Raw genomic sequence first — 11,494 nt, forward strand, 5'->3', positions numbered from 1 at the left:
TATTCTATAGTCTGGACTATAGACTATTCTATAGTCCGGACTATAGACTATTCTATAGTCTGGACTATAGACTATTCTATAGTCTGGACTATGGACTATTCTATAGTCTGGACTATAGACTATTCTATAGTATGGACTACAGACTATTCTTTAGTCAGGACTATAGATTATTCTTTAATCTGGACTATAGATTATTCTCTAGTCTGGACTATAGACTATACTATAGTCTGGACTACAGACTATTTTATAGTCTGGACTATAGACTATTCTATTGTTCGAACTGTAGACTATTCTGTAGTCCGAACTATAGACTATTCTATAGTCCGAACTGTAGACTATTCTATAGTCCGAACTGTAGACTATTCTAAAGCCTGGACTATAGACTATTCTAAAGCCTGGACTATAGACTATTCTATAGTCTGAACTATAGACTATTCTATAGTCTGGACTATAAACTATTCTCTAGTCTGGACTATAGACTATACTATATATAGAATATAGAAAATTCTATGGTCTGGACTATAGACTATTCTATATTCTGGACTATAGACTATTCTATAGTCCGAACTATAGACTATTCTATAGTCCGAACTATAGACTATTCTATAGCCTGGAGTGTAGACTATTTTATAGTCTGGACTAAGGACTATTCTATAGTCTTGACAATAGAATATTCCATAGGGTCGATTAAAGATTATTATATAGGCTCGACTATAAACTATTTTATACTCTGGTCTATTGAGATTTCCACAGTAGACAATCATTCGGTCTTCACTATGGATTATAATCAGATAATATATATTCTATTTTTTTCTCTTTTCATTGAAAACCTCCCATTTTGTTAAAATATTCAAAGTGTCCAATATCTAGACAGTTTTGACATTAACATAATTTTACCTTTATGGTAGCATTCACATCAAATCATAAACATAAATGACATTATACAAAATTTAACATGTTGGTTGGTCGCGCTTAAATTTTAAGAAAAACTGTCAAGATTTTTTTTTTTTTTTGACATTTTGCAAATTTTCAAACAATAAACCATTGTCTGTTTAAAAGGAAAACCAAAGTTTATTGATTAGAGGGGTTACATACATATATTTACCTTTTACAAATCATTTGCTCAAGTGTTAAAAATGTTAAATAAATTTTGAGAAAAAAATAAAATTCGATAAGAATTATAATTTGAACAATAATAAAACAAATGTAGATGGAGTCAGAGTGAATACGAATAAATTTATTTATGGCATTTTATTTTAAGATAAAAAATAAGCTATAGATTACACACCATTTTATTTATTATAAGGGAATTTTTTTTTAATTTTTGTTTTTGGGGACAATTAAATTTAATTAACGTGCAATAACAGTAAATATATGTACAGGAAATAACCTGTCGCGATATGGGGGTGTTTTTAAGGTGTTAAATAATTGTTAAATAATTTTCTTTTTTTTTTATAAATTTTTATTGTTACTGTTTAATTGTAATAAGGTTTTCGGGCGATTTTAAAGTATTCAAGCGTAAAAACGTGATTAAATGTAATTTAATATGTTTAAAGTATGAGAAACACATAATATTTAACCACAGACATTTTTTTGTATTCAAATTATTTTGACTTTTTAGTCGGTGCTATTAATAAAGTGTAATTTAATTATATATTTTGTATAGTAAAATGTATTATTAAAGTTGATCTGTTATGCACAGTGGTAGTAATTGCATAAATTCTCTAAATATTAAGATTCTAAGAAAACTAATTTTCTGCACAATTATAATCAGACTTCTAATTTTTCTTTTACATTAATCGTTATCAGACTATTCTATAGTCGAAACTATAGAATAGTCTATAGTTGAGAGAATAGAATAGTCTACAGTCGAAGCTATAGAATAGTCTATAGTCGAGACTATAGAATAGTCTATAGTGGAGACTATAGAATAATCTATAGTCGAGACTATAGAATAATCTATAGTCGAGTCTATGGAACAGTCTATAGTCGATACTATAGAACAGTCTATAGTCGAAACTATAGAACAGTCTATAGTCTAGACTATAGAACAGTCTACAGTAGAGACCATAGTACAGTCTATAGTCGAGACTATAAAAGAGACTATAGTCGAGACTATAAAAGAGACTATAGTCGAGACTATAGAAGAGTCTATAGTCGAGACTTTAGAATAGTTTACAGTTGGGACTATAGAACAGTCAATAGTCGAGACTATAGAACAGTCAATAGTCGGGACTATAGAATAGTCAATAGTAGAGACTATAGATTAGTCTATAGTCGAGACTATAGAATAGTCTATAGTCGAGACTATAGAATAGTCTATAGTCGAGACTATAGAATAGTCTATAGTCGAGACTATAAAATAGTCTATAGTCGAGACTATAGAATAGTCTATAGTCGAGACTATAGAATAGTCTATAGTCGAGACTATAGAATAGTCTATAGTCGAGACTATAGAATAGTCTATAGTCGAGACTATAGAAGAGTCTATAGTCGGGACTATAGAAGAGTCTATAGTCGGGACTATAGAAGAGTCTATAGTCGGGACTATAGAAGAGTCTATAGTCGGGACTATAGAAGAGTCTATAGTAGAGACAATATTAGAGACTATAGAACAGTCTATAGTCGAGAATATAGAACAGTCTATAGTCGAGACCATACAACAGTCTATAGTCGAGACCATTGAACAGTCTATAGTCGAGACTATTGAAGAGTCTATAGTCGAGACTATAGAAGAATCTATAGAAGAGTCCAAGTCGAGACTATAGAAGAGTCTATAGTCGAGACCATAGAATAGTCTATAGTCGAGACTATAGAATAGTATATAGTCGAGACTATAGAATAGTCTATAGTCGAGACTGTAGATTAGTCCATAGTCGAGACTATAGAATAGTCGATAGTCAAGACTATAGAATAGTCTACAGTCGAGACTATAGAACAGTGTACAGTCGAGACTATAAAATAGTCTACAGTCTAGACTATAGAATAGTCTATAGTCAAGACTATAGAATAGTCTATAGACAAGACTATAGTCAATATGGAATAGTCTATAGTCAAGACTATAGAATAGTTTATAGACAAGGCTATAGAATAGTCTATAGTCAAGACTATAGAAGAGTCTATAGACAAGACTATAGAATAGTCTATAGCCAAGACTATAGAATAGTCTATAGTCAAGACTGTAGAATAGTTTACAGACAAGACTATAGAATAGTCTATAGTCAAGACTATAGAATAGTCTATAGACAAGACTATAGAATAGTCTACAGACAAGACTATAGAATAGTCTATAGTCAAGCCTATAGAATAGTCTATAGTCAAGACTATAGAATAGTCTATAGACAAGACTATAGAATAGTCTATAGACAAGACTATAGAATAGTCTATGGTCAAGACTATAGAATAGTCTATAGTCAAGACTATAGAATAGTCAATAGTCAAGACTATAGATCTACAGTCCAGACTATAGAGCAGTCTGTAGTCTAGACTATGGAAAAGCTCATAGTCTATAGTCGAGACTATAGAATAGTCTTTATTCGAGACTATAGAATAGTATATAGTCGAGACTATAGTCTATATGCAAGACTATAGAATAATGTACAGTCTAGACTATAGAACAGTTTACAGTCTATAATCGAGACAATATAATTGTCTATGGTCGAGACTATAGAACAGTTTATAGTCCATTGAGACTATAGAGATGTCTCGAGATAAGAATGATCTTTAATCTAGACTATAGTTTAGTCTAAAATATAGACACTCGAGTAGTATATAATTAAGATAATAAAATGATGTATAGTCGAGTGTGACAATAGGAGTTCTTTAAACCACTGTGAAAAATCGTTAAGAAAATTAAATTATTTTAGACAATTACTAATTATACAGTATTAATACTTAATAATATGAAATTAAATACAAATTAATTTTGCATGTAATAACTACAACTATAATATGCGGTCAAAATGTCTCAATTTTGTATTATCATTAGTTATATTTTGATTATTTTCTTCATAACCAAATGCATTTCTCACAAAGCTAATTTTACAAAGACAGAAAAAAAAGTTTTAGTGATTTTTTTTATGACAAACTGTAACTGATCCTCAGTAAATTATGTGCAGGAAGCTGTTGATGATTTTCTATAGAAAACTGTAAATGATTATCGGAAAATTTTCTATAGAAAACTGTAACTGATCTTTAAAAAATTTTATATATAAAACTGTCGATGATCTTGAGTTAATGTTCCAAAATGTGGCTGATGATCAGCCAATTTTCTATAATGAACTGTTATTAATCATCAGCATATTTTCTACAGAAAACTACAGCTGATCATCAGCAAATTTTCTATAGAAAACTGTGGCTGACATCGTCAAATTTTCTATAAAAAACTGCAACTGATCCTTAGCAAATTTTCTATAGAAAACTTAGCTGATCATCAGCAAATTTTTTATAGAAAACTTAGCTGATCATCAGCAAATTTTCTATAGAAAACTTAGCTGATCATCAGCAAATTTTCTATAGAAAACTTAGCTGATCATCAGCAAATTTTCTATAGAAAACTTAGCTGATCATCAGCAAATTTTCTATAGAAAACTTAGCTGATCATCAGCAAATTTTCTATAGAAAACTTAGCTGATCATCAGCAAATTTTCTATAGAAAACTTAGCTGATCATCAGCAAATTTTCTATAGAAAACTTAGCTGATCATCAGCAAATTTTCTATAGAAAACTTAGCTGATCATCAGCAAATTTTCTATAGAAAACTTAGCTGATCCTCAGCAAATTTTCTATGGAAAACTATAGCAAATATTTTTAAAAAACTGCAGCTGATCATCATCAAATGTCTAATCCTTAGCAGACTTAATTTACTATTTTAATTCGCTTAACATTGATCACCCCTATTAAACAAATTAAAATTCATAAATTTTAACTACATAATAAAAAATCACACACATTTAATTGAAAATTTATGCGAAAATATATTTTAAAAACCAAAAAAAAAATAACAACTAAACTTAAAAAAAAATCCTATAAAGTTATCAATGACTTTAACGAGCAATAACAATATCGCCCGTCGTATTGTATAAAACATATTAAATATAGACTGACGACGACTAGTACGAGACAACTCAAACAAACAACAGACTCTCAGACTTGTTTGATAAACATTTCACGTACGTCCTCTAGTTACTAAATTAACAACTGACTAGAAGTTGTGACTGGACATAAATTAACGCCAAATGGCGGTAAACATGGGAGCCAATAGACATTTTTCACTGTATGGTCAAACAAACTAATGGAGCAACTACTACTACCATTGACCAGAGTCAACTAAATACCACTAAGTTAGTGGGTTATTGCAGCCAATAGTGCACTATATATATGGTAAATGTATCACAATAATGCACATGATCTTTTACTTGTTTATACATTCTTTTTTTTTTCTTAAATGATTCCATGATTTTATTAACAATCTAATAAAATGTAATAAATTTTATTTAAAAAAGTCATTCAAAATGTTTGCAAAACTTAAATGAACTTAATACGGCCATTTTCACTATTTACAATTGGATTTAAAAATTTCTGGAAATTGTGCAATGACCACAGCAAACTGTAGCTGATCATAAGCAAATTTTCTATAGCAAACTGTTGCTGATCATCAGCAAATTTTCTATAGAAAATTATAGCTGATCATCAGCATATTTTCTGTAGAAAACTATAGCTGATTATCAGCAAATTTTCTATAGAAAACTGTGGCTGATCATCAGCAAATTTTCTATAGAAAACTGTGGCTGATCATCAGCAAATTTTCTATAGAAAACTGTGGCTGATCATCAGCAAATTTTCTATAGAAAACTGTGGCTGATCATCAGCAAATTTTCTATAGAGAACTGTGGCTGATCATCAGCAAATTTTCTAAAGAAAACTGTGGCTGATCTTCAGCAAATATTCTATAGAAAACAGTAGCTGATCTTCAGCAAATTTTCTATAGAAAACAGTGGCTGATCTTCAGCAAATTTTCTATAGAAAACTGTGGCTGATCATTAGCAAATTTTCTATAGAAAACTGTGGCTGATCTTCAGCAAATTTTCTATAGAAAACAGTGGCTGATCTTCAGCAAATTTTCTATAGAAAACAGTGGCTGATCTTAAGCAAATTTTCTATAGAAAACAGTGGCTGATCTTCAGCAAATATTCTATAGAAAACAGTAGCTGATCTTCAGCAAATTTTCTATAGAAAACAGTGGCTGATCATCAGCATATTTTCTGTAGAAAACTAGGGCTGATCATTAGCAAATTTTCTATAGAAAACTGTGGCTGATCTTCAGCAAATTTTCTATAGAAAACTGTGGCTGATCTTCAGCAAATTTTCTATAGAAAACAGTGGCTGATCTTCAGCAAATTTTTTATAGAAAACAGTGGCTGATCTTCAGCAAATTTTCTATAGAAAACTGTGGCTGATCATCAGCAAATTTTCTATAGAAAACTATAGCTGATCATCAGCAAATTTTCTATAGAAAACTATAGCTGATCATCAGCAAATTTTCTATAGAAAACTAAAGCTGATCATCAGCAAATTTTTCTATAGAAAACTATAGCTGATCATCAGCAAATTTTCTATAGAAAATTGTGGCAGATCATCAGCAAATTTTCTATAGAAAACTGTGGCAGATCATCAGCAAATTTTCTATAGAAAACTGTGGCTGATCATCAGCAAATTTTCTATAGAAAACTGTGGCTGATCATCAGCAAATTTTCTATAGAAAACTATAGCTGATCATCAGCAAATTTTCTATAGAAAACCATAGCTGATTATCAGCAAATTTTCTATAGAAAACCATAGCTGATCATCAGCAAATTTTCTATAGAAAACCATAGCTGATCATCAGCAAATTTTCTATAGAAAACCATAGCTGATCATCAGCAAATTTTCTATAGAAAACCATAGCTGATCATCAGCAAATTTTCTATAGAAAACTATAGCTGATCATCAGCAAATTTTCTATAGAAAACTATAGCTGATCACCAGCAAATTTTCTATAGAAAACTATAGCTGATCATCAGCAAGTTTTCTATAGAAAACTATAGCTGATCATCAGCAATATAGCTGATCATCAGCAAATTTTCTATAGAAAACTATAGCTGATCATCAGCAAATTTTCTATAGAAAACTGTGCTGATCATCAGCAAATTTTCTATAGAAAACTGTGGCTGATCATTAGCAAATTTTCTATAGAAAACTGTGGCTGATCTTCAGCAAATTTTCTATAGAAAACAGTGGCTGATCTTCAGCAAATTTTCTATAGAAAACAGTGGCTGATCTTCAGCAAATTTTCTATAGAAAACTGTGGCTGATCATCAACAAATTTTCTATAGAAAACTATAGCTGATCATCACCAAATTTTCTATAAAAAACTGTGGCTGATCATCAGCAAATTTTCTATAGAATACTGTGGCTGATCATCACCAAATTTTTCTATAGAAAACTATAGCTGATCATCAGCAAATTTTCTATAGAAAATTGTGGCAGATCATCAGCAAATTTTCTATAGAAAACTGTGGCAGATCATCAGCAAATTTTCTATAGAAAACTGTGGCTGATCATCAGCAAATTTTCTATAGAAAACTGTGGCTGATCATCAGCAAATTTTCTATAGAAAACTGTGGCTGATCATCAGCAAATTTTCTATAGAAAACTATAGCTGATCATCAGCAAATTTTCTATAGAAAACTATAGCTGATCATCAGCAAATTTTCTATAGAAAACTATAGCTGATCATCAGCAAATTTTCTATAGAAAACCATAGCTGATCATCAGCAAATTTTCTATAGAAAACCATAGCTGATCATCAGCAAATTTTCTATAGAAAACTATAGCTGATCATCAGCAAATTTTCTATAGAAAACTATAGCTGATCATCAGCAAATTTTCTATAGAAAACTATAGCTGATCATCAGCAAATTTTCTATAGAAAACTGTGGCAGATCATCAGCAAATTTTCTATAGAAAACTGTGGCTGATCATCAGCAAATTTTCTATAGAAAACTGTGGCTGATCATCAGCAAATTTTCTATAGAAAACTGTGGCTGATCATCAGAAAATTTTCTATAGAAAACTATAGCTGATCATCAGCAAATTTTCTATAGAAAACTATAGCTGATCATCAGCAAATTTTCTATAGAAAACTATAGCTGATCATCAGCAAATTTTCTATAGAAAACCATAGCTGATCATCAGCAAATTTTCTATAGAAAACCATAGCTGATCATCAGCAAATTTTCTATAGAAAACCATAGCTGATCATCAGCAAATTTTCTATAGAAAACCATAGCTGATCATCAGCAAATTTTCTATAGAAAACTATAGCTGATCATCAGCAAATTTTCTATAGAAAACTATAGCTGATCACCAGCAAATTTTCTATAGAAAACTATAGCTGATCATCAGCAAGTTTTCTATAGAAAACTATAGCTGATCATCAGCAATATAGCTGATCATCAGCAAATTTTCTATAGAAAACTATAGCTGATCATCAGCAAATTTTCTATAGAAAACTGTGCTGATCATCAGCAAATTTTCTATAGAAAACTGTGCTGATCATCAGCAAATTTTCTATAGAAAACTGTGCTGATCATCAGCAAATTTTCTATAGAAAACTGTGCTGATCATCAGCAAATTTTCTATAGAAAACTGTGCTGATCATCAGCAAATTTTCTATAGAAAACTGTGCTGATCATCAGAAAATTTTCTATAGAAAACTGTGCTGAACATCAGCAAATTTTCTATAGAAAACTGTGCTGATCATCAGCAAATTTTCTATAGAAAACTGTGCTGATCATCAGCAAATTTTCTATAGAAAACTGTGCTGATCATCAGCAAATTTTCTATAGAAAACTGTGCTGATCATCAGCAAATTTTCTATAGAAAACTGTGCTGATCATCAGCAAATTTTCTATAGAAAACTGTGCTATAGAAAACTGTGCTGATCATCAGCAAATTTTCTATAGAAAACTGTGGCTGATTATCAGCAAATTTTCTATAGAAAACTGCTGCTGATTATCAGCAAATTTTCTATAGAAAACTGCTGCTGATTATCAGCAAATTTTCTATAGAAAACTGCTGCTGATTATCAGCAAATTTTCTATAGAAAACTGCTGCTGATTATCAGCAAATTTTCTATAGAAAACTGTGGCTGATCATCAGCAAATTTTCTATAGAAAACTGCTGCTGATCATCAGCAAATTTTCTATAGAAAACTGCTGCTGATCATCAGCAAATTTTCTATAGAAAACTGTGGCTGATCATCAGCAAATTTTCTATAGAAAACTGCTGCTGATCATCAGCAAATTTTCTATAGAAAACTGCTGCTGATCATCAGCAAATTTTCTATAGAAAACTGCTGCTGATCATCAGCAAATTTTCTATAGAAAACTGCTGCTGATCATCAGCAAATTTTCTATAGAAAACTGCTGCTGATCATCAGCAAATTTTCTATAGAAAACTGCTGCTGATCATCAGCAAATTTTCTATAGAAAACTGCTGCTGATCATCAGCAAATTTTCTATAGAAAACTGCTGCTGATCATCAGCAAATTTTCTATAGAAAACTGTGGCTGATCATCAGCAAATTTTCTATAGAAAACTGTGGCTGATCATCAGCAAATTTTCTATAGAAAACTGTGGCTGATCATCAGCAAATTTTCTATAGAAATCTGTATGTGATCATCAGTAAATCTTCTTAAGAAAACTGTCACTGATCATCAGTAAATCTTCTTTTGAAAACTGTCAGAAAATTTTCTTTAGAAAACTGTAGCTGATCCTCAGTAAATTTCCTATAGAATACTCGTTTGCGATCTGAAAAAATTTTAAATTTTTGGAAATGGTGTAGCTTTTAATTTATAAAACAATTTTTAAAGTTGGAAACGTTAAAAAAATTGTTTTGAAAAATACCGCCTATTTTGAGAGCGTGTTGTTTTTGTTTTAAGTGAGCAGCGCGTCTGTTAATGTGTTAAATTTAAAACTAAATTAAATTTAAAACTAAATTTGTCTAGTTTCATTAAATAACATTCGAATTCTAATGATTTTCATTGGTCAATTGTAATTGTTGACCGAATGTAAAAAGTAATTTTAAAATGTCTTGAAAGGAAAATATAAGCAACGAAAAACAGCAATAATTTATTTAATTATTTATAAAAGAGTTGCCATATAAACAAAATTATTTAATTAGAAATGCGCTAACTATATTTGTATAGATAAAGAACTAGTACAAGGACTAGTTGCCTTTTATTAAATAAAGAAAAAATCATGATTAATTCATAATCATTTTATTATTATTTTTTTAAATTTGGCATCCCTTTTTAGACTTGTTGAAAATTTATTTGATCATTTGTAAATCTTATTAACAAACTTGTGCGTAAGTTTATTACAAGTATTTAATAACATTAAAACTATTGGTTTAAAAGTGTTACCCAATTGATTTGCTGATCAATTTATGCAGAAATTTAAAACTCTATATTTTTTAGATTTGCCAACTTTTATTAGATGTAGATCATTAAAATTTTAAAGAAATCATTATTTTAAATTTGTTTTTTTATAAAATAAAATATAGACACACTTGTATGGCACAAAATTTATGACATGTGCATTTCTTATCGCAAACATAAACATGAATCGAAAATTGTTATTTATGGCAATCAGTTTTTTTACAGTGATTTGTAAACATTTGTCCAAAAATATTTCCCTATAATGGGTATAACGAAAGCAAAAAAGTTTGCACAAAATTCTATAGAAAATTTTCTGAGGATTAGTTATAGTTTTATATCGAAAATTTGTTGAGGATCAGCTCAAATTTTCTATAGAAAATTTGCTGAGGATCAGTTAAAGTTTTATATAAAACAACAGTTTTCTAAAGAAAATTTTCCGATGATCAGCTACAGCTTTCTATAGAAAAATTGCTGATGATCTGCTATAGGTTCTTGTACAAAATATGCTGATGATCACCTATAGTTTTCTAAAGAAAATTTGCTGATGATCAGCTATAATTATCTAAAGAAAATCTGCTGATGATCAGCTATAGTTTTTAATAGAAAATTTGCTGATGATCAGCCACAGTTTTCTATAGAAAATTTGCTGATGATCAGCCACAGTTTTCTATAGAAAATTTGCTGATGATCAGCCACAGTTTTCTATAGAAAATTTGCTGATGATCAGCCACAGTTTTCTATAGAAAATTTGCTGATGATCAGCCACAGTTTTCTATAGAAAATTTGCTGATGATCAGCCACAGTTTTCTATAGAAAATTTGCTGATGATCAGCTATAGTTTTCTAAAGGAAATTTGCTGATCATCAGCTATAGTTTTCTACAGAAAATTTGCTGATGATCAGCTATAGTTTTCTAAAGAAAATTTGCTGATGACCAGCTATAGTTTTCTATAGAAAGTTTGCTGATGATCAGCTATAGTTTTCTACGGAAAATTTGCTGATGATCAGCTATAGT

Source organism: Lucilia cuprina, chromosome 6, assembly GCF_022045245.1.
Source record: "Lucilia cuprina isolate Lc7/37 chromosome 6, ASM2204524v1, whole genome shotgun sequence".
NCBI lineage: Eukaryota > Metazoa > Arthropoda > Insecta > Diptera > Calliphoridae > Lucilia > Lucilia cuprina.